At 35.6% G+C, this 24,224-nt stretch overlaps 1 protein-coding gene and 1 long non-coding RNA gene across 2 annotated transcripts in view; both read left to right on the forward strand.

Moving 5' to 3' along the window:
- antxr1a (ANTXR cell adhesion molecule 1a) overlaps positions 1–24,224 on the forward strand; it is a 326,460-nt gene that overhangs the window by 225,058 nt on the left and 77,178 nt on the right. The window lies entirely within an intron of this gene.
- LOC307011972 lies at positions 7,095–10,410 on the forward strand. Its single transcript, XR_013800537.1, has 4 exons — positions 7,095–7,198; positions 7,321–7,402; positions 8,081–8,195; positions 9,261–10,410. It is a non-coding gene; the product is annotated as an uncharacterized lncRNA (long non-coding RNA).

Genomic DNA, 24,224 nt, shown 5'->3' on the forward strand with positions numbered 1-24,224 from the left:
TGTAGCTGTTGGGACTGCGAGAAACCCGGACTGGAGTTATTCGGCGTCAGTGTAGCTGTTGGGACTGCGAGAAACCCGGACTGGACTTCACACTGCCACAGTGTTACTTACCACATATATTTTTCATATGGAACATATTATTACTTTATGCTTATTTTAGTAGGCCTACGGGTACATTTGGATTTCACTAAAATGTAGCTATTAATAATGAGATGTTGGATGAGTACTTTTCTTTATTTAAAATCGTGGTCTGGCATTTGTTTCCATTTTTGTGCCTGTAATAGTCATGACTCTGACTGACATAACACTCATTTATTTGGGTCTAGAGAGACTCTAGACCTATTTATGTAAATTAATTTCACACATATGAAATTAACAATTCACAAAAAAAAAAAAAAAAAATTGGGGAAAAGTATACCACAAAATGTTTTTCCCTTAGAGATCACTGACTAACTTGAAACAAAACATTTGCTTTTATAGTTATATTTGTTTATTTATTTCAAGTTATATTTATTAATCTACTAGCTACGTGTTACCACCTCGTTTCCATGACACCGTGATTGTGCTAGATATTAAAATTCCATGAAATTACTATACTACAGTAGAGAATAATTACCACATTGGTATTTCCAGTAAATGGTACTCATAAAATACGGTGGTACTTTTTGTTAGTGTGTGACCAAAAATCTGCATTGGTGAATGAATGAATAAATTAAACTTACTGATTCTCTTGATCTAGACATCCATAAGGCAACCAAGCTAAACTAAACATTTCATATTTGACAGCTGTTTTAGGTCATACATGTTTGAAATAATCAGGCAAACTAATAAACTGTCAAATTTCACAATTTTTAACGGAAAATAGGCCCTATGTAACGTGATTCATGTTAAAGCTAACGTTACTGTCATTGTGAGGGGACAAAAACATACGAAGCCGTTTTCATCTATAAGGCACAGGTTAATATGAATGTGTAGCATATTGAGAATTAATATTATAATATAATTTATAGTCTTTAGTAAATTAAGGTGACTCAAAGTGCACCAGATTAATGAATTTATCTTTAAAATGTACAAAATTTTCTTCCGGGGGGGCATGCCCCCGGACCCCACCTAGAGGTAACGAGTTTTTTTTTTTTTTTTTTTTACAAATTAGTGCATAAAAGGTCACAAAAATTAAGTATTTGAACCATCATAATTACATACAAAAAGTGGAGAAAAAATGCAAAAAGGTCCACTTTTTGGAAAAAAAGAACCCCCCCCCCCCTTTCAATAGGCTGGCTACGGACCTGGCAACATATAAATGACTCTTCGCAGGATTAAGCCACTAAAACGACTATTAAATAAAAATAGGGACACATGGTCTAGTGACAGGTTACATAATTATTAAGATAGAAGCATATTTAATATTAAGACTGCAAAATAGGTCAAACGGAATGGCAGAAGAATAGGATGCAGGAGATTAAAGTTCAATACTCTTATAAAAAAATGAAACACAAATGTTCTGTTTATCTAAAATAATTTTCGCTTATTAGCATGGTTAAATTGAATCACCTAGGCTCAGCAGCAAAGACATTGGTTAATAAAGTGAGATTAAATACACAAAGTAAATATTGAATACAACCACCGAAAAGGTGGCGATATTCACCAAGTATATAATTAGCCATTAAACAAAAAAGAAGAAACAAGCAGTATAGCGTGCTTTTTCTTAGCGTCTGTTTCCATGTTGACTCGTCGATTTGTCGCTCTGTTGTGAATGTCTTCTGTTTTAACCGCGAGCATATTCTGGGTTTGCTGAACTTACTACCATACACGTTTTTGGGACCAGCATTCCTCAAATAAGCAAGGTTTGAATTTATAAACCAAGAGTTTACAAAGAGAATCATGTTCACATAGCGCCCACAACACCTCTGCACTGACTCCTGATTTCTCTCAACATGAGGACAGGAGAGCGTCAGTTAATACATGGCAAAACAAAGTAACTTGTGTTACTTATTTGAAAAAGTAACTCAGATATTTTGTTGTAAATGCAAATACTTTAGTAGTTACTTGAAAAAAATAATCTGATTATGTAACGTACATTGCGTTACCCCCAACACTGGCCATAACATCCGATGTACTTGATACGTAAGAGGAGGCATCTATGCTTATTTAGTCTGTCTGTCTCATCTTCATATCCCGAGGTTACCGTAGTCAGCCAGATCAAGACCGCATCCAGACCAGATGGTGGATCTGCGCCCTGAGTGTCAGTGGAGACCATGAAAACTAGACGAGCCCTAGAGACAGATCCCCTGTGAAGACCTTATCGAGACCATGGCGTTCCCAACTCTTGAGGTCCACTTTTCTGCAGCATTTTGCTCCAACCCTAATCAAACACACCTGAACAAGCTATCAAAGTCTTTGAGATTAGTTATAGACAGGTAAATTTGCCCATGGTTGGAGCAAAAGTTGAACTTGAGAACCCCTGGACTTGACAGCCCTTGGCACAAATCCTCAGTGAAGACCACGACAACCAGACAAGTCCTCTGCACAGACCCCTATGGCCAACTTCATCTCCTCCTCCCACCAAATGCTGGAATAATATATCCCGATCTTCAAGCAAAAATTGCTGGATGAAATAAATCCACAATCTGACTTGTGATGCAGCCTGGACTCATAACCACATCATGTTGGTTAGTTTGGCCAGAGGAGAACAATATGCATTCTCCTTTACTCTATCTGATGATTTGTAAGTGTGAACTCTTCAAAATCAATTCACTGTAATGATTTGGTGTTGGTGGAATGACAGCATTCAGCAGAGAGAGTGAGAATCCAAATGCAGATTATTGACAATCATAATCTAAGGTCATAGTCCATACCAGGCAGAGGGTCAAGCACATCAGTCTGAACACACATACGTTACAAAATAAATATCAACATTCATCTAAAGTACAAGTCATACACCACTATATTATGGAGGACCAAACCTGCAGAAATTAAAAATGAATAAATGAATAGATAAATTAATAAATAGATAAATAAATAGATAAATAAATGTGATAATAGGAAAATAAATAAAGGAATAAACGACTTGATAAAATAAATATGACTAATTTTTAATCAAATTTATTTTTATATTAAAAATATTTTTGTTATTCCCCTTAATGTATTATTTTCTGCTTTTATACATTTTTACATTTAAAAAATCGTTTTAACTTGTATTTATTCGTTATTTATTTATTTTTATATAGGCTATTTATTCTTACATTTATTGTTTAGATTTATTTATTTATGTATTAATTTATTTATTTCCACATGTATTTATTTTTTGATCTATTTATTTATTGATTCATTTATTTTTACATTTCCATGTGTAACATGGAAATGAGGAAGGCGGTCCTTGTGTAGCTTCAGTGCATCATTGGCTGAGAGCTCACGAATAGAATCGTCAGGCCAGCTAATCGATAGTAAGGAGATTATTCACACCCAGAGTCAGACACCCAGTGGATGGTTGGTTTTCTAGTTTAATGACTGTCTGTAATAGATCTTGACTCTAAATAACTGAAATGGTTGCTTTTCTCAACCACCAATGGCTTCTACTAGGAAAATCGGAACAATCCAACAATCCATGGTTCATTCACGGCACAATGTTTCTTCCTGGTTTCCACGCGCTGTTTGATCCGCTAATAACGGAGAAATGTGAATGTTTCTCTCTAGATCTCGCAGCGATGTTATTACTTCTGTGGCAAATTCAAATGCTTTCTTTACTGGATCTCTTATTAGCGCTGTGTAGTAACAGCGTCGCATGATCGGCTCGCGCTGCACACTGGTCCAAACTGATAAACGGTCCGTCAACCACACAATAACGAGCAGTTTCGTTCCGCTTGCATTTGATGTTGGGCACTGTTGTGGTCGCGCCGACGTCTCTTTGGCCGGTGACACACTGGATGCGTGGTGTGAGCGTGGCGTTTCTGTTGCGTGGCGGCTGCGTCGCGTTTTCTCTGTCTTTTAAGGAAAAAGGTTGGGAACCACTGACTTAGATCATACAATTGTCATAAAAAATGTTTAATAAAATATTATAGAAATTGGTGGTTATTGTTCAGTAGTTTTTTTTTTTTTTGCCAGCTAAAAGCAAGAAAAATAAAACATGTCAAGTTGACAGGTCAGAATTGTTTTTATTGCACTTCTGTTACTATCCCCTTCACTTCTAAAATGATGGCTGGTTTGTTTACTTTCCTACGCGTTCTAGCTGAAGTTGCAAGACTACCGTATTTACGCCTTACAACAGAGGAAGAGGATTTGCAAGACGAACAAGCTTGCCTTTCCTCTGGCTGTTCTTCGACGTTCATGTTGGCAAATATCTCTCCTAAAACATCGATAAGCACATCTAATATAAACAACACATAGTAGCCTACTTTGATGCGTTACCAACTTAATTTGCTAAATTGAGCAACTCTAGCTATTTGTAAAACGTCCACCATAGTAGGCCACACACCTGTCACCACCACCCGACGTCACTATGCAAAGCCAGAGTAATCGAGCAAGCGCTTCAATCAACGATGAACCAATGGTAAGCAAGACCAACCCACCTAATTATCATACAAGACAAAGAAATGTAAAAATAAATGAATCAATAAATCTAAAAATAAATACATGTGAAAATAAATAAATGTATAAATAAATGTAAGAATAAATATAAAAATAAATAAATAACCAATAAATAAAAGTTAAAACTATTTTTTTAAATGTATAAAAGCAGAAAATACATTAAGGGGAAAAATAATACAAAAATAAATGAATTTTATTTTCATATTTACTTTATCAAGTCGTTTATTCCTTTATTTATTTTTATATTGTCACATTTATTTATCTATTTGTCACATTTATTCATTTATTTATTCATTTTTAATTTCTGCAGGTTTGGTCCTCCATACTATATACTGTAGAAGTCTCTAAATCTATATAATGTGTAATGTATATACTGTATAAAATCATCTTATACTAACTACAACAATCCTGAGGGCCAATGAAAGGCTACTTTTTGGTTTGTTCACTCCAGTTAATTTTTTAGGCCAAAGAGTTCGCCAAAAGCTTTGCCTGGATACGCCACACTGCATCTTTAGTGGAAAACCATTTCACCCAGAAATGAAAATTGTCATCATTTACTTCTCCCATGTATCACAAAAGAGAAACTTTGCAGAATGCAGAATGCTCGTATACTTTCCACCAAGAACACAGGGTTAATTTCCGTGCTTGCAAACGAATTAAGCCCATTGTAGAGTATTTCCCTTTGTTAGGTATAGACAGGGGCGCAACTACCCAGTGTCAGAGGGGTATGCAGCAACAAATTAGGCGCCCCCCACCCCCCAAACAAACAAACAAACAAACAACAACAAAAAACAAAGAAAAAAGTGTCCAATATAATCAGTAAGGAACGAGTGAGAGTTCACAGATGAAATAAGTAGGCTACAAAATTGGCATTTATTACTAAAATTTAACTGTGTCCCTCTAGGGGGGTTCGGGGGCATGCCCCCCCGTAAGAAAATGTTGAGCTTTTTAATGTTAAATTCATCAATCTGGTGCACTTTGAGAGTTCAAAATTAAAAGCTCCAACCCATATTCAGTGTGCAAATTAAACAAAGAAAAATGCGAACCTATTTTAGTTGTGTCTGTCTACATTACACTAGGCCTACTACATAATAATAGTTATAATATTAATCCCATGATAGTAATAGCCATATATTGTAAAACAAATACACTGAAAAATAAAGGAAACTTTCATAATTAGTTTTGTGCTAATTTCTATACTTTACATTAAAGATGTGATTGGGCCACCCCAGTGTCAATCAAGGAAAGAACCAATGGGCCGCTGATCTACGTGTTTCACGAAAAAAACTAACACTGACTTTTTTTTTTTTGACCAATGGATTACACCAGCACTAACCCAGCGGCGCCAATTAATACAAATAAAAAAAACTAACGGGCCTCCGATGTACGAGTTTTATGGGCTATTAAGACAAAAAAAAGAATATATATATTAGATGTATCGGCCCAAAAAGCACCGGGAATCTCCCGGTAGCGCCGATGGCCAATAGGCTATGCGTGGACCGGACGTCACACTTTAAATCCTACCTGTTGCCTTTCACCATCCACTCGTTTAGCTGCTGGCACATCAATTGACATTGCCATCTCCTTTTTCTCTCTTTCTTTTTCTATTTTTAGCCCCGACAGCTTTTTTACTTTATCCATCTTTATCGACGACAACTCTACTCGTTCCTGCTCGCTCAGCGCTCACGGCGCCCCCGCCCGCTCGCGATATTATCCCCCCTCTTCTATGTCAAAATTCTATGATGGAATCTTATGAGGGCGCCTATAGCCAGTTAGTCCTAGGCTAGAGGGTTATATAAGATTGAGGAAATGCAGAAATTATTTAGAAACGCACAACAGCAGCTCACATATAGAAAATACCCCAAAAAATATATACAATTTTTTTTTTTTTTTTTTTTTTACCATCGCTTTGGCGCCCCCCTGGTGCTGCGCCCCTATGCGCCGCATATAGCGCACCCACTTTTTGCGCCACTGGGTATAGACACTTTCCACCCTGTTGTCTAACATTATCTCTATATTCACAATTTTGCTTTCATATATTGAGCATTAAATACTAACTTGAAGTTGCTTGGTTGGGCTAGCTTGTGTTTAAGGTCATACTGTTGGCTATTGAATATACAAAGAGCAAAAAGAGTTCGGCATTTGTTAATACACAGTGAGGAAATCACATGGGGTTGACACAATCATAATACAATTGAGAAATATGTAAGAATAAGTAAGTTAACATCTGGTGTTGTGAAAGAGATTGTGAAACCGCTATAGTTACTGTTGATACAATGAAAAAATACTGACGATTTCACAAAGAAACACAAATTCAGCAACCAATAACCATACAATAACTCTACAAATATTCACAAAAATACATTTCACAAACTCAATAGCCTATCCGTAAAGGAACTTAGAGGCCCATCACGCTTACATTGAAGACTTGAAACGTATTATGCTTTATAAAAGTGCAAAGGTCTTTTTAAAGATGATAATCATAGAAGCTGATCATCAGTGATCATGTGGTTTGGCCTGTTGTTCCTTCCCCTCTTCTGTTTTGTTTAAAAAGACCGAATGCGTTACGACTGCATTTCATCAGACCATCATCTGTGCTAAACTTGCAAAAATGGTGAGTTTAATGCTACTGAATTTCAATATAGTAAAAATTAATATAGAATTTCAATCTACACATAAACATTTACTGTTGTATACCATTGTTTTTATAATAAGTTCCTAGTTTTCTCTTTACAGACATCTTTGGCTCTGGTTTTGGTATTTTTTGCCTTTGTCTCTTTAAGCGATTCTGCCTGTTTCCGTGAACTTACAAAACCAGGTAAATGAAAATCCACATACTGTAATACCATATTTTGCCCTCACATATTGTGAAAGAATAATTAATACACTACTGGGAGTTTTTAAAGTCTTTTAATATCAACACGAAGTTAACATTTTTAATACAAGTGTGTTACTCATCACTCTGTTTTGCAGCAAAACAAATATTTATGTAAAATATCAAAATTGATACATGTTTAAAGGAAACTGTATCTATAACCTCCTAACTATTAACACAATATCTTTAAAAAATATATATATCTTTTTGGTTCCCCTATTTTATATTTCCCTGACGTGGCTTTGAGAGACCGACTGAAGAAGAATATATGGTTATGAAAGTTTCATATGAAGTATAGCATGTCACACAGCAGGACATATCAGCTCCCCAAAGAATATTTGAATGTAAATATAGCCAACACACACACGCACGCACGCACGCACGCACACACACATTTATTTATTTTACTCAACTCATACTTACTCCCTAAAGTTTAGATAACTTTTATAATTTTGTCAAATCAAATTGGACAAATCAATTGGATAAAGTTTATTTTGTTTGTGATTCACTCACCGACAGCTATACTTAACATTTAAATGGTGATATATGTACACTAGGCTATAAGGTAAATAAACACTGTATTTCTTATTAACAACTCTTAATTTGTTTGAATTCATATAGGGGCGACAGATTGTACGGATGTCTATGACAAATCCAAGCATGCATTTGGAAGTACTTGGAGAAACAAGAGATGTATGAAATGCGTGTGCTCCTCCGATGCAATGAGCTGCTGCATGTAAAATATTTAACATGTTAATTATTGTGAAAACTTTACAAAACCAAATATGTTGTTCTTTAAAACTAAATAAAATGTAGACATGTCCCTCAGTTTCAGCCACAGAGGAAACTTTAGACAGTAGCAAAAATAATAATAATAACAATAAAATCCATTAAAGTTATCTACCAAAAACATTAATAAAAAAAAAAAAACAAGGTTTAATTCATTAACATAAGTTAATGCATTTGGTATCACAAACCAACAGCATTTAGTAGTCAATAATATGTTAATGTTTTAATTTAATATACTACTATTTATTGTTTATTCATAATTGTTCATATTATATGATAATTTATAATTAATTGGTAATTAATGGTAATTTATCAATAACTTGAAATGTTTAAAATGTGATAGTATGTGTAAAAAGTAACAATAAACAAGATAAAAAATGCTGAAAATTATTTTCTTGTTGAATATAAGTGTGCTTATAATGAATGAATGTGCACTTGTAGTTTACATCAAACCTTAAAAGTATATTGTTACAAAACTGTACTTGCATATACTAGCCTATATATTAATTAAATAAAAGACAACTTAAGTGTCTTAAGTAAACTTTTAAAAAGTCACTTCGTAATAATGTCAAATTAGAATCTGACCTTAAAGTACATTTTAAATGAATCTTTCAAAAATCTTTTGATATGCAGAAGTACACTTTAATGTGATGACTAACATACTAAAGCAAATGTACTTGATTATATTTTTTACTGTAGTCTGTAGTGTGCAAATATATTTGAATAGTTTCTCATAACATAAACACCTTTAACAACCACATTTCAATATGTAATTAGGAAATAACATTTAGTTTTCACAAGTGATGTTCATGGTTAGTTCATGTTGCATTCACCTTCTTGTATTTAAAACAGCTATTACAGTTTTCAGGTGCTGAATTTTAACATAATTTTCATGCATGTGTTTTGCAAACTGAGGGATGGGCTTACATTTTATTTCCGTGATTATGGATAGTATTTTGAACGTTTTATATGCCAAGAAAGTTCCCATAGTAATATGTGCTTTTTGTTACAGGATGCACGGTGTGATTATCAAGACTGAAGGCTGCATTGTGAAGACTGATCTCAGCACATGCACATTTAAAGTGTTTCATCCAAAGGATCCCAATATTCAGTGTTCCTATGATGGTGGTGGAAAATAATTTCCAATGATTGAAAATTCCACGTATTTACGGTATACGTATTTAGACTAAAATTAATATCAACTGCTTTCGGATCCTACCCGGACTACGCTGCCAATTGAAATGAATAAACAACTAAAAAAGGTTAAATCTTGATAACCAAAAGGTCTGGCATTCAAAGCTTTCCTTATTTTTTATCACTAAAAATTTCTTATTTTTAAAGTAAAGCTAATAAGAGAACATCGTATATCTGTAAAAAACAGTTTATATCTTAGCATTTGTCCATGTATAGAGACCAATGCATGCTGGAAGACAATTTTACTGTAAAATGACTGTAAAATTATTATTTGATTGTTGTTTATTCAAGTATATTTGTGTTGTTAAAATTAATTAAGATTTTTTTCCCCCAATGATTAAATAAAAATGTTCTTATTACACATCACAAAAAATTTGTGAGAAAAGAATATTTATAACCCCACTTTTGAAAACCAAAAAGACGCACTTAAAGAAATGAAGTACAATTAGGTATTTTACACCCTTGTAATGGAAACTTACACACATGCACAAAATATATTAATTTATGAATGAGAACGAAGCAAATACAAAGTTTTTTAAAACTTTTTTAAATTTACAGTGTTTTAAATTGCATATATAACAGTTTAGTGGCAAATTAAAAATGAAAATGTCAATATATAATGTAATGCTTTTGAATTAAAGGATTTTTTTTTTTTGGTAATACAGCTATATGTCATAATTACCCCTATTTGTCACATTGTTAATGTGTTTTGTTCTGTGTTGTGATCTTGTTTCCCCCTGTCTTTGTGATTTTTGGTTTAGTCCTGTTAGTTTTTCCCTGTCTGTTTAATTAGTAATTCCCGACACCTGCATCTTGTTAATTTTCCCATTAACCCCAGTTCTTTTAAGCCCTGTGTTTTCCCTTAGTGTTTGTTGGTCGTCGTCGGTATAAGGTAGTGTGTTCTGAAGTCCTTGATTATTTTCTGTTATTCCTGAGAGTTTATTCATTCAATAAACTAACTGCATTCGAATACCCGTGTCCTCGTCTTCGGCATCCTGCACCAAACCTGACACTATTCAATGCTGCTGTTTTTAAGTCACTTATTTGTATGGTGTAGTACAATTTTTTTTCAAATACAATTAAGCCTTTGTAAACTCTATAACAGAACTGTATGTTCTGTCACACATACATTTTGCCCATGCATGTGCTAAATTTGAGTAGCAAATATGGCCAAGTCAAAAGAGCTCTCACTAATTGTTTAATTACATTAGAAAGTCTATGGCTACAAGAAGATTTCTGAAACACTAAAAGTTCCTAGAGACTCAGCTGGCAGCATTATTCATAAGTTTAAAATATTTTGACTATATGAAGGACAATATGAATTCTTTGAAGTATCAAGCCATTTTGGCAAAGACCGAAGCTTGCTGATCAATGGACTTTCCAGCAGGACAAACATCCCAAAGTGTACATCCAAATCTACTAAAGCTTGGGTCAGGGATCAGTCAAAGTGTTCTACAGTCTTCACATTTACATCTCATTGAAAATATTTGGTGGAATGGAATTTGAAGAAAGCAGTGGTAATGTGAAAACCAAAGATTATCAGATCTGGAAGCTTCTTCAAGCGAGGAATGAGCCGAGATTGCAGCAGAGAGTTGACAGAAGCACTTACAGGAAGTGTTTATCGGAGGTTATAAAGCATTGGTTCTCAAAGTGCGGCCCAACATTTATGGCGGCCCGCGATAACATCTGATAACATTTGTAAAACTGTGTATTGCTTTGAAAAAAATATTTTTTCGTTTAGTGGTGTTTAGCGGCATCTATAGGCATAAGCGGTAATTACGACCGATCGCACTTGACCTCACTCCCAGAAGGCATCAACGGAACGGTTGTCTGTAACGTTAGATGGAGATGATGGAGCGAGAGCCAGGGCGGGAGCCTGGCCCTTCGAGAAAAAAACGTCATGTTAGCGAGGAGAAAAGGCAGTTTCAAGATAAATGGACAAACGATTACTTTGTCGAACCTCACGGGTCGGATAAAGTCGTTTGCCTGATCTGCAAGAAGGTAATTGCAACAGAGGAACATCAGAGGAATCGTGGCCAACCGAAAACAGCACCACAAATCCCATTGCAATTCAAATCCCATTGCAATTTAAAAGGGTATGTTGACCAAGTAATCAATATTCAGTGTGATTTAATGACAAGCTTATTAATAGCCTCGTTTCCATTACCTTAAATTTTTTATCTAATTTCTGGTCATACAGAAAATAATAATACATGATTCGCAACTACTTTTATTTATGTGAACTCATAATAACAATAAAACGTTGTGCTTTTGTCAAATAAAATACAACAATGTTTAAAAAAGTGTCAAAAAGTCATAAACAAAAATCTGAAAATTCGTCGATATTTACTTTTTTTGCGCAGCAGTTGGTGTTTCAAATTAAAATTTTGGTGTTCAAAAAGACGTTTTGAGAAGTGTTTCGTTTCAAAAAGACAACAACCGTTCATTTTTCAATTACGGATTAAAATAGATAGATAGGCTAATAATAGGGCAAAACATTTGCGCAAATCTGTAATAATGGAAACGCGACTGACAGGCAATGATATGATGATATGCATGATGATGATGACTTGTTTGGTAAGCTTCTATTTTAAAGGGCACCTATTATGACATTTAAAATGTTCCTAATGTTGTTTAGGGAGTCCCCAAAAACAGTTTTACGTGCATGCAATGTCAAAAAACACTTTTGTTTTCGTATAATATGCATTTATTTTTACCTGATTTGCTCACCGACTCCCAAATGATTCGTTCAACGACTCATTTTTCCAAACCCCTCCTTTGCGCGACGCTAATCTGCGATTGGTCAGATGACCCAGCAGTGTTTACATAGATAATACTTATTGTTTAACACGGAGTACAATGATGCTTTTATCAATTAAATTGTGTTATAATAATGATTATAGTCCACTGCTTTGTAGTTTGTAGTAAAAAAATAAAAATAAGATAAAGAATTGAATGTTATGTTAGCGAGCATAGCCCAGAGTTCATATTGTAAAAGCACAATCAGTCTTTGTTTGCATTAGCCTGATGCATAAACATAACGTTTTTACACAAAAAAAAATGCAGTTACGTTACTACGAGGTATTATTCTATTCTTTAAGACAACTCCGAAAACAACGACAAACACTTCACATATCTCAATACAATTGCCATTGAAGACCTAGAAGCTAAACGGTGCTTACTCAACAAACAAAATAATTATTAAGCATGCTACATAAAACATAAAAGCAATAATTATTAATAACACTTACAGGTTGTGATACGGGGGAGGAAGCTGATGCAAATACACTTAGAAATGAACCTTCCTTCAATATCAGTCGGCTCGCGAATCCAAGTTAGATTGCATTTAAAAAGCAATCGTCTTCAAAATGGCGCGAACAAAGCACAAGGCTCGGACTATACTTCTGTGGTATAGTTGTATATATGAATTGTAGCCACTTAGTCTTCAAATGCTCCTCCTTGGGCAGATGAAAAAGTTTTGCTTTTGAGTCGCACTTCAGAACACAGCGTCTCGTCGCCATGATATTTTCCCTGGGCTTGGAGCGCAATAAGTGGGCGTATCGTATTCAAATAACTTGACAAGTTGACGTCATCTAGTCAGAGAAAAAGCTTCGGTCTTCTAACGATTCATAAAAATGACTCTGAGTCGACTCTTACTTTTGAAAGACAATAACTTTATATACGGTGCACTTTCATATTTCAAACTTTGCAGGATGTTTTTGTTCACTTATATCTATGTTACACACTACATGAAAGGTAAATTTCAAAATTCCATAATAGGTGCCCTTTAACCTGTTAACCTTCACCAGAGCGAGGACACTCTGAAGCGTTTTTTTTTTTAAATAGTTCAAAGTTACTATCAGATTTAATGTTATTACCTTGACAAACTATACATCATTAAAAATATATAAGTCTCACGTTTCAGTATTTGACCACTATTGTATTCTGAGAAACTTATAGTGACAGTTATGTCTTAATTTGTGTCAGGATTTATGTAATGAAAAAATGAGTCGATACCTTTAATATGAATTATGAGCATCAGCGCGTCCATTCAGAAAAAAACTCCGGTGCTGTTGTCTTGAGAACGCGTGACAAAACAACGTTCCTCAGGGCTTTTGGCTCAAAAATGTGCAGATTTGGAGAAATATTGATATATTATCATAGGTTTACATCATATTTCTATAGACAGGAATAATATTTATTGAATTTATATCCAAATGCGTCTATGTATACATAAAGAGCGCTGGATACTCTGATGTACTGTGTTTTCAATCCATACAGCAGGCTGAGGGCGCCATTTGCACAGTTTTTTCCAAATATGAAAGCTCACGAAGAAGAAATAACCTGTGACCTTCCAGGACGTCACTGACATAAACACAGCTAACGTTAGCTTTCAGAGATCGCTATAACATGCAGATAAAGATGTTTTGAAGACAATAAACATGATTGCAATGATATTTGATTTACCTGTGTTCTTCGAGCCATGTCAGGTATTTTTATAATAATAGATTATATGTATAGTGTAATGCTAATCGGTATAGACTTTACAATAGTGCAGAATAATATCAAATCATATATTTTCTGTCTGATTTTCTTTTCTGAAGCCAAATAAGCTCATAAAAGATTATTTAAAACACTCGACTTGCACTATAAAGTAAGTTTGGAGCACAAAAAGGGTTTTAATCTCATAAATTGTCGTGTATTGATGGTGTGCTAAGCTAACATGCTAGCTAGCTCTCTAGTTGCACCTGCCATCTAGCTGTTATTTTTTATGATTTTTTTTCTAAATCGGAATGCTTACTGAAATATTTCTTTATTTAAGAAAGGCATTTGATACAGTTTCAAATGTGAAGTGAAGATTATGAAAGAAATTAGGGGGTGAAACACCGTGATTAGCCAGTCGTTAGCGATTATAATGGAGACAAAGGAAAAGAATATTTATGGCCATAAGCAGGCTGGAAAGGTGTAAATGTGTGCAGGAGAGAGTGACACTGAATGGGGCTCGTTTGCACCACAAAACAATAGAGACAATAGACTGAATAGATGCTAATAGATGACAATAAACACAAGTTTGCATTTTAGAGTCAATTCAAAATAAAGTCATTTGAGATGATCTTGAAAAACATTTAACAAAATACAGAGTTTTAGACTTATCACCTTCAAATTTTAAATATAACATGGTCAGACATGTGTCTTTAGCTGGAGTGCATTTCTAGAGTGCTGACGGGCCAACTTCAATTTAATTTTCATGAAGATGTTTCATAAAAATAAATTTCTAATAACTTACACAACTTTGAAGCTATTCATAATTTTTTTTTCATTATGACAATAATTCATTCTACATTTCCAATAAAGTGCCAGGTGTCAGCTTTCAAATGAGACCGTACTTGAGCTTTTAGGACAAAGGGTCAATTAATTGAATCTTTTTTAGGTTGGGTATGCTATTTCTGGGGATTTTTCAAAAGTGGCGCTGAAGGCTAACAGGTTAAAAGTTTCTCTCTGTTTTCTCTCTCTCTCTCTCTCTCTCTCTCTCTCTCTCTCTCTCTCTCTCTCTCTCTCTCTCTCTCTCTCTCTCTCTCTCTCTCTCTCTCTCTCTATACAGTAGGTTATGCCTTCACACTACACACCTTTAAATGTCGGCAGATCGCTGTGCTGTTTAGACTACATGACTGGTTCTGGAGTCATGAAGTCGTTCTGGTGTTCACACTACGTGACACTATGTAAATGATCTGCAACAGTTACACACTACACAAGCTTACAAACACTCTGTCACCCAATGACTCTATCCGGTCCCCAAACCACATCTTGCGGATGGGAAATGACGCGAAACAGGAGTTGTCTATTTGTAAATGGACGCCGGGTTGGCGGTGCAAGTTGTTTGCAATGATCTGTTCAGAACCCCGAAAAAAAAAGAATATGGGTGAAAGGATGGATAAGCACACGATAAGCAGGGATTGTCAGTGCTCAGGGGCGGCGCCAGAGAATTTAATATAAATAGGCTACTATTAATAAATGAGCAAAACTTGGCCACTCAATATTTAAGCTTCAATTATTTTAATTATCACAATTCAAGTTTTAATTTTATTAAATTGAAAAAGCACAACATTCAGCATTCAATCAAATATTCTTAAAGGGTAACTAAACCCTAAAACAACTTTTTTTAGTTAATGATCTGTAAGACTGGGGCTTTATTAATGCTGTTCATTGATTCAAGTAATTTATTTGACATTTGGGTATAAAGTGTTTTAATTCTACAATATATGGTGTAAAAACGTCTGAGTGCTGCCCTCTTCAGGTTGAACGGTGGCTACTGCAGTTGAATTTTCCTATTGGAAGTTGAGGGGGCCTGTGACATAAGAGGGTACCAGCTAACCCCGCCCTTGCCTACAGAGAGACATGTCTCAGGTGCAGCTTTCTAGAGATATATTTCTCATGTATGTGAGGCATACTCTGAGTTTCGGTTAATTTATGATAAGATGCGCTCCAGTTCACGTGCAATGCAAGTGACCGCGCCCGCGCCTCCATGTCATGATTATATTGTCTGCTATATTTGCTTCTTATTTATTAAATCCAGGCAATTGGTTGATGAAAAATTTATTAAAATTAATATACAACTTATACAAAACAAAATTCACTTTAAAGAAAGGCTTTCTACAAAACGAAACTGAATGAAGTGGTCAAAATCATGTCTGACCCACACCATGTCTCCCGATTTATTACGCATCCTATCTTACTAATGCTGTTCACTTTTCATAATCAACATAGATGGGGAAAAAAATTATACATTATAGTATTTTAACAAATATGAAGCTAAATGAGCTTATTTAATGCCTACAACATGTAAAGTGGGCCTACATACTCTCAATTTGTAAAAATTGCTGCACATTAATTTAATTCAGAATTTTGCACACATAAGTTGAAGGGCATTTGTTTGTGCATAGTAAAACGTATCTGCAACACTTATCGGGGTGATTTGGTCTTTCTTGGGGGGTGCTGAAGCACCTGATAGCCCCTCCCTAGCGCCGCCCATGTCTGTGCTACTGGGAGAGTTGATGATAAATAAAACATTTTTATAATGAAAAAGCTCAATTTATTGGGTCCAAACTTTTCTTGAAGCTATTGCTGGTGCTGCTGCTGTTTTTCTTTCGGTGACCTCAACCTATGCCTTGCTCTCTCATTGGCTGTTGCTCGTCGCGACACAACAGGCTATCGAGTCGGCCGACAGCTATAGATATTTAGCATGCTAGATATTTGTCTGGCGTCGGCGAGGTGTCAGCGAGCGTTTTAGATTCGTCGTTAGGCTATTTCACACATAAAGACTGGCGAGCGCGGTTCACCCGCAGATTAGCACGCGATTACAGCCCGACCTGTCGGCAAGCTCGTTACCTTGCAAATCGGGATTAAAATCCTGTAGTGTGACCTAGGCATAAGTCATTTGAAAAAACTTGGTGATGTTTAAAATAATTTTGTACCAAACCGTACTTACTTAAATTCCCCCTGTAGTCAATAGTTGTTTCCCTTAAAACTTATCTTTGATCACCAAAATGACATGTTTAAATTTTTTTTCCTTGAAAAAAAATCATCATGCCTTCAAATAGCTTAAATGTAACTACACCCTTGCTTCATTTAGTATAAGCGGTTCTATGAATATGCAAATGAGCCCCGTCTCCACTCACTCACAGCACCTCAGAGATCCACTCGTTGATGATCATATGTTGATCTGATTGGTTACAATGTTGTTTGTGAAGTCAGAAACACCAGCGATTTCAAACCGTGTTTTTGAGACTGTCTTTGGTGTTGACTAGTGAATTTGCACATGGTTTGTCTTAAAGCATGTCAAAAACACCACATAGACATATAAACAACATTAAAAGGTTGATTTTCACTACAGGGGGACTTTAACTTACAGTTTTCTAAATGCAAATCATGTTATTTTTTCATAAATCTTAGCGATTTATTGATATCTTCCAATTAGGCATGTGTTTATCCATGAGAAAACATGTGAGGTTGTGTTGTTTCATGTTAAAAATTAACCTCCAAAACAGTGACCTCCAGAACACATTTTATCTTTTATTGATCCTTCATATGGTGTTTGGGGATCAGTACGATCCCAGTCGACTTTTCCAATGAACACATGATCCCTTAATTTCATTTGCTCAGATGTAGCCCTGCATATTCTTTTGTCTTCCGGTCTGTATTTTTACTGCGATCTTACGTATTTATGAATGAATGGCTCGTTTTAAAATCTTCCCGGTCTACTGATATTTGTTAAGGCATCTGCTTAAAACATTACACTGCTCATGATAATGTTCGTTAACTCTACAATAAGTAAATCCACTTCACCAGCTAATTACTCTTTGAGAGCGATGCCATAGAAATATACAGAACGACCGCAAAAATCAAAAGTTCAAAGACAGTATTCTAAAGATGGCTGCGCTCTTGTTTCTCTGCTGCATTCTGTCAGTAATTACTCACCCTCATGTTATTCCAACCCCGTAATACTTTTGTTCATCTTTGGAAAACAAATTAAGATATTTTTGATTAAATCTGAGTGTTGTCTCACTCCTCCATAGGCTTCTATTGTAATTGAAACTTTCCGGCCCAGAAAATTTGTGAAGACAATGTTTAAAATAGTCCAAGTGACTACAGAGGCTCAACCATAAGTTTAGGAAGCCACGGGAATACTTTTTGTGTTCAATAGGTGCTCTATTGTTAGTATATTCAACTCATTGTCATTTTCAAATAACAAGTTTGAGATGATCTGAGCTTTGTGACATACTGAGACAAATCTGCATTTTGGTGGATAATAGCCTATGGTATTGCTTGACTGTAGTGTGGCGTCAAGTCCAGCAGTCATTGGAGGAGGAACATGAACAACATGCATCACCTGTGGCACAAATATACAGTGAGGAACTGAAAACCGCTCAGGAGGGGGACGTGATTATCTTGAAGATCTTGCAGTATCTGAAGACAAACCAGTGGCGTAGGGTGAAGAACAGTGATGAGACCACAAAGGCATTCTTGAGGAAGAGAAGCAAAGAGAAGCCTGTATCAGGATGAAAATGGGGTCCTATACCGAAAGACTGCTACACGCTCACAGCTGGTACTGCCCAAAAGTTTTCATAATTTAGTCCTTCATCAGTTACACCAATGGTCCATCTGGGAGTGGAGCGAACACTTCATCAGGGAACGGTTTTACTGGCCGCACATGCAGCGAGATGTAGAGCAAGACAATTACAGAGGATAAAGAGCTGACCAGTGATAAGCTCGACAAGCACCATCAGCAGCGAAAGTATCCTTTGAGAACTAGAAAAAGCACAAAGACTTTAACATATGATATTCTAGGCCAGCCAACATACCCTACAATGTAGGACTTAAGTACTTAAAATAGAAATGTTTTAATAGGAGTGTTTAAGTTGGGGTATTAGTTAGTTATTGTTGGTAATGGTATGTTCAGGTATTTGTATTGTTGTTGAGGTAATCGTAGATAAAGTAAAGTTGCTAAATTAAAATATTCCGGTTCTTGGATGCAATTCAGTTCCTGTAGGCAGGGCCGTAGCTAGAGGATCCGGGGCCCCCTGAAAAAATATTGATGTGGGCCCCCCACCACCCTCCACCAATATATTTTCTGCATGCATACTCATATATTGTTGGCGTACTGTACAATATGCATGGAGGCCCACATGTAACTACACTCAAAAAAATAAATTGTTGAATGAACATGATTTAATCGTATCACCCATTATGCATCTAAGCAAGATTTGAATATTTTATTTGAACACAATATTGGTTTGTAAATTGAACATGATTGTAATATGTCAATGCAACTTCTTTGCAACTAATTGAATCAACATGTTTGTATTGTGTTAGACTAATCAAATGTATTCTCATTCACTCAAAGCACAGGAAAGCAGAATCACCAAAGGAGAAAATCTAATTTTTAAGTCACCATTATGGAGATCAGTGTGTGTTTTAGTTGGGCTCTTCACCCTTAAATTATTAACTTTAAGTTTTGTTTGGCTGCTGTACATAAGTTATAACAGCGAGATGAATAAATAGGAACGGTGATCTGATGGTGTTGGTTGTGTATTAACATAACCATTATTTCACAATCATTTAACCTGAATCACTGAACTCATATAGAGTCCAATTTATGATTTAGGTTTATTTTATTAATTTTAGCTGCATAATATGTTTAGCCTTATCAATGAAATTAAACGATCAAATCAATAAAAATAAAAAATATATATACACATTTCTTTTTTAGGCACACACAGACATCAATATTTAACGTATGAATCTCAGCAATGGTGAGAAACAGATCACCTCTGATCATAAGCTCATTATTTATTCATGCAGCAATGCATGATGGGAGCTATGAATGAGTTTTGATTGGTGCAACACAGAATGCACTGCAACATGCTTTATAAATATCACCATTGTTGAGATGCATACACTGATTCTTGATGTCTATGTGTGCCCCCCAAAAAAAATGTGTATATATATATTTTTATTTGTATTGATTTGATCGTTTTAAATTCATTGAAAAGGCTAAACCTATTATGCAGCTAAAATTTATAAATTAAACCTAAACCTATAAATTGGACTCCATATGAGTTCAGTGATTCTGGCTAAATGATTGTGAAATAATGGTTATGTTAATACACAACCAACACCATCAGATCACCATTCCTATTTGTTCATCTGGCTGTTATAACTTATGTACAGCAGTCAAACAAAACTTAAAGTAAATAATTTAAGGGTGAAGAGCACAACTAAAACACACAATGATCTCCATAATGGTGACTTAAAAATTTGATTTTCTCCTTTGGTGATTCTGCTTTCCTGTGCTTTGAGTGAATGAGAATACATTTGATTAGTCTAACACAATACAAACATGTTGATTCAATTAGTTGCAAAGAAGTTGCATTGACATATTACAATCATGTTCAATTTACAAACCAATATTGTGTTCAAATAAAATATTCAAATCTTGCTTAGATGCATAATGGGTGATACGATTAAATCATGTTCATTCAACAATTTATTTTTTTGAGTGAGGTGTAAAGTCATCAAAGGTTAGGCCTATAAATCAAAACAAATTAAATAATAAGAAAACCAATTTTAAAAAAAGGAACGGTAAAATAATGTTTTTATGGGTTGTAACACAGTCTCATCTCAAAACGTCACATACTGACGTGGTTTGACCATACGGCAACATACGACGAAAAGGGTACCCCTATAACGTCAATATGAGACGGTTCAGGTTATGGTTAGGTTTAGGTATGCGTTAGGGTACCGTTAGGGGGCGCTGCTGGTGCGCTTATGTCTCCGTCTCATCTTGACGTTATGGGGTACCCTTTTCGTCGTATGTTGCCGTATGGTCAAACCACGTAAGTAACAGTCTTAGGAATGTAGTCAAAGTTTTAAAAAAGATTTATCTTATTATGTATTTTAATAGAGATAATATGGAACTGGTAAAATAATATTGTTATAATATTGTATAACAGTTGTATTCGTGTTTCTTGATGTAATAAACACATCACCAGCCAGCAGGTCATATTATGCATAATGCAATGCGTCGTGTCTCGTGTCAAGTTATTTACAATAGTGAAAAGGACAGGGATTTTAATCGCGTAATCATTCAGTCGGTTGTACCGCTCGCGCCCGTTAATGAAAAGTGAAAGAAGACGGTAGTTTTCTGATTCTCAGCGAAATAACAATACAATACACTAACCTGCGTTAAAGAAGGTTTTAATTGACTGGGATCCAACAACTCTCCTGGCCTCCCTCTCCTTCTTTTCGTGGCGTTTCTGATAACCAGATTTGTATTTTCTTTTTCACGACATTTTTCCAGTGAGTCAGTTCCACCAGATTAACGTCTTCAGGCAATGCCGCCTCAACTCTGATTGGTTCTCTTCACGAGCTGGGGCGGGGTATTTATTAATAACTAATAAATAGATCGGACTAAACCATTTTTAGGGAGGTAAGAGAAGCAGCTATTTGGAAAAAATATTTAACCAAGTTGCATGTTTTTTTGTGGTTTTCATTTTAAATCTCAGGCATACAACTAATACATATTATAATTATTCATGCAATAGTGTCCCTATAGTATAACTGCTGGATTTTGTGGGGCCCCCTGGGCAGCGGGGCCCCTATAATTGTCACCACCTTTCACCCCACCAGCGACGGCCCTGCCTGTAGGTGAACTATTGGGTGCAAACTCAAGATGACACCGTGGAACAGAAGGAAGAATAATTTATAATGGACTCTGGCAGAATGTGATTGTATGTTGTTATTTGGAAGGTTAAAAAGTCGAGGCTAGAAGTATTCTTCATTGATGTTTTCTTGAGGAAGATGAATATTCAGGTAAAAGGTTTAAACCTATTTTCAGTATGAGTACATTGGTCTGGTCTGTGAGTATTCCAGAGTGAGTGGTGGTTTATCATAGTGCATGATGATATCTACCACGGCCATGTTACATTGAATAGGGTTAAACGTGGTGATATGATAAGATTGAGATTAAGCAGTACGGTACTCTAAATGACCCTATACTCTATTTAATTCATTAGAAATGTCAAGGACATGGTGTGCTCGGAAAATTGTACAGTAATATCGGGGCAACATTTAATTTTTGAGGGAGAGTGTGGTAACTATAGCGGTTATGGTGACAATTTGAACACTGTAATGCTGCTGAGCTGTTGTTTATTTCAACTTCAAAGTCCAAACAGGACTTTACTTGGCAGATAAGGCTGTTTTTCTACTCAAGAGAATAATGAGTAGTACATCTCTTTAATAAAACATAGTGATTACCTATATGCTATTTGTGTAAAGTTTCCCTAATGCAATTGCAATATGACAGATATCATGGTGAACATGTCATGATCTTTCTGAAATTAAAAATGATTATTACGAAAGCATATATTTTTTAACTTATTTATTATAATAATAATGTAATGAAACAATTTCCTGGTTTCACAGACAAGGCTTAAAGGTACAATATGTAAGAATTGTGTAATAAAATATCCAAAAATCACTTGCACAGTGTGATATATTTTCTGCAGTTGTGTACTTACAATATCCCAAAAGTTCCCAACGATTTTTAATTTCAGAGAAATTCCAATTTTACATAATCCCATTTTAATATTCCGTCCCGGAACCCGTTCACTTGTCGCCTGTCAATGACGTAATATCCGAGTTTGTACTGATATAGTAACCATGGTGACAAACGTGGACATCTGCGTAACGTCTAGCTGCATTGTGGTTTCGTATGGACCATGGCAAGCAGACTTTGGGAAAAAAGGAGAACTAAAACGAGGATCATTATCACCGTGGCGTTTTCGAGGTGCTGAGAGCTCCACGTCCGTGACAAACTTCGACTTGACAGAGCTCTTACATTTACTTTATTAGACAGGTGAGCAAATGTACATAAAACTAATCAATGTTATTTAGTTCAACGTGATGACATGTTAGAATATGATCTGTATGTTATTCTAATGTTGATCTAGCTTACTGCTAGTCTCATATAGCCAACAAATGAACACATAGAATAACATTATAACTTTCAAGTTGGGATGTTTTGCCTTCTGATTTGTTGGCTGCGACATTCGATTATACTGGGCCTTGTATTACTGCGATTGTTCATTGCAGTCTTTATACAGGCACTTTTCCTTTAAGTTTTAAGCAGGCGGTTATTCAGCCCCTTCTTAAAAAGCCTACTCTTGACCCGTTGGACTTTAATAATTATCGGCTCATTTCTAAGCTGCCTTGTATTTAATTTTTTAGAAAATTTTAGAATTTTTTAGAAAAGGTAGTTTTATCTCAGTTAAGTTCTTTTCTGGCAAGGAACGAGGTGTTCGATGTCTTTCAGTCTGGTTTTCGGGCAGGACACAGTACTGAATCAGCTTTGCTGCGAGTCTCTAATGATCTATTACTTATTGCAGATTCGGGCAATACTGGGGCGCTAATCATGTTGGATCTTAGTGCAGCTTTTGATTTAATTGATCACTATATTCTTATTAATCGTTTGGAACACGTTGTAGGGCTGAGAGGCACGGTTTTAAAATGGTTTTCCTCATATTTAAGGGGGCGTTCAATTTCTGTCAGGATTGGGGATTTTTCCTCCGGGTCAGTTTCTCTGGATTGTGGAGTTCCTCAAGGCTCAATTCTGGGACCTATTCTCTTTTCTCTGTTTTTGCTGCCTCTAGGCCAAATATTCAAGAAATATGGTATATTTTATCACCTATATGCCGATGACATTCAGATTTATTTACCGATTGGAGCTGGAGGATCAAGCCCGAATTTATCCCTGGTTGCTTGTTTAAAGGAGGTGACTAGTTGGTTACAGCAAAACTGCTTGCAGTTAAATGCCAGCAAGTCTGAAGTTATGGTGTTTGGGATGAAGGCGGCGGACAGTGGTTCAACCGATTTTCTAGGTATATGGGAAACATACAATCAGCCTAAAATAAGAAATCTAGGTGTAATTTTTGACTCTGCTCTTATGTTTGACCATCAGGTTAAAAATGTGGTTAAAAATAGTTTTTATCAGTTAAGGACTATTGCGAAAATGAAATCTTTCTTGTCTGTTCCTGATCTGGAAACAGTGATTCACGCATTCATCTCCACACGCTTGGATTACTGTAATGCTCTATATGTAGGAATTAGTCAAGCTCTTATTTCAAGATTGCAGCTGGTTCAAAACGCTGCAGCAAGGCTCCTTACTGGTACTAAGAAAAGGGAGCATATTACTCCAGTTTTGAAAAGGCTTCATTGGCTCCCTGTG

Source organism: Phoxinus phoxinus (genome assembly GCF_949152265.1).
Source record: "Phoxinus phoxinus genome assembly, chromosome: 15".
In the NCBI taxonomy this organism is placed as follows: Eukaryota; Metazoa; Chordata; class Actinopteri; order Cypriniformes; family Leuciscidae; genus Phoxinus; species Phoxinus phoxinus.